The sequence below is a fragment of the Callithrix jacchus genome, chromosome 12 (assembly GCF_049354715.1).
Source record: "Callithrix jacchus isolate 240 chromosome 12, calJac240_pri, whole genome shotgun sequence".
NCBI classification, from domain to species: Eukaryota; Metazoa; Chordata; class Mammalia; order Primates; family Cebidae; genus Callithrix; species Callithrix jacchus.
In genome coordinates this window covers 92,162,959-92,163,900 of record NC_133513.1, presented here as the reverse complement: position 1 = coordinate 92,163,900, position 942 = coordinate 92,162,959, and the positions used below count along the sequence as shown (strand labels likewise).

Here is a 942-nt window from a genome sequence, read left to right as displayed (position 1 = left end):
TTATTGATTTGCTTATTTTGATCCCACCTTGTGTTCTATGAGTCATGCCTATAAGCCTATGTGATCATTGTGAATTAGCTTTTTGATGTGCTGCTTGATTCAGTTTGCAAGTATTTTGTTGAGGATTTTTGTATCTATGTTCATTTGGGATGTTGGCCTGCAGTCTTTTTTGTTGTGTCTTTGCCAGATTTTGGTATCAGGTGATGCTGGCTCCATAGAATTAGTTAGGGAGGAGTCCCTCCTCCTTAATTTTTTGGAATAGTTTCAGTAGAATTGATACCAGCTCTTCTTTGTATGTCTGGTAGAATTCAGCTGTGAATCTTTCTGGTCTGGGCTTTTTATTTTGGTAGGTGCTTTATTACTAATTAAATTTCTGAACTTGATGTTGGTCTGTTCAGGGTTTCAATTTCTTGCTGATTCAATTTTGGGAGATTGTTTGATTCCAGAAATTTATCCATTTTTTCTAGATTCTGTAGTTTGTGGCATAGAAGCATTTATAATAGTCTCTGAGGATCTTTTGTATTTTTGTGAGATTAGTTGTCACCTTTATCATTCCTGATTTTGCTTATTTGGATCTTTTATTTATTTATATATGGAATGCTATATGAATTTGCATGTCATCCTTGCACAGGGGCCATGCTAATCTTCTCTGTATCGTTCCAATTTTAGTATATGTGCTGCCATAGCAAGCACTTATTTGGATCTTTTCTCTTTGTTAATCTAGCTAGCAGTCTATTGATCTTCTTGATCCTTTCAAAGAACAAACTTTTGTTTCTATTGATTCTTTGTATGGATATTTGAGTCTCAGTTTAGCTCAATTCTGCTCAGATTTTAGTTATTTCTTTTCTTCTGCTAACTTGGGAGTTTTTGTTTTTCTGGTTCCTTTTGTTTTTCTAGTTCCTAATTCTAGGAGGAATGTTAAATTGTTAATTTAAGATCTTT

At 33.9% G+C, this 942-nt stretch overlaps 1 non-coding gene across 1 annotated transcript; it reads right to left on the bottom strand.

Moving 5' to 3' along the window:
* Positions 1-586: 586 nt before the first annotated feature.
* Positions 587-693, bottom strand: LOC118146485 (U6 spliceosomal RNA). The gene has a single exon (XR_004732345.1). It is a non-coding gene; the product is annotated as a U6 spliceosomal RNA (small nuclear RNA).
* Positions 694-942: the final 249 nt, after the last annotated feature.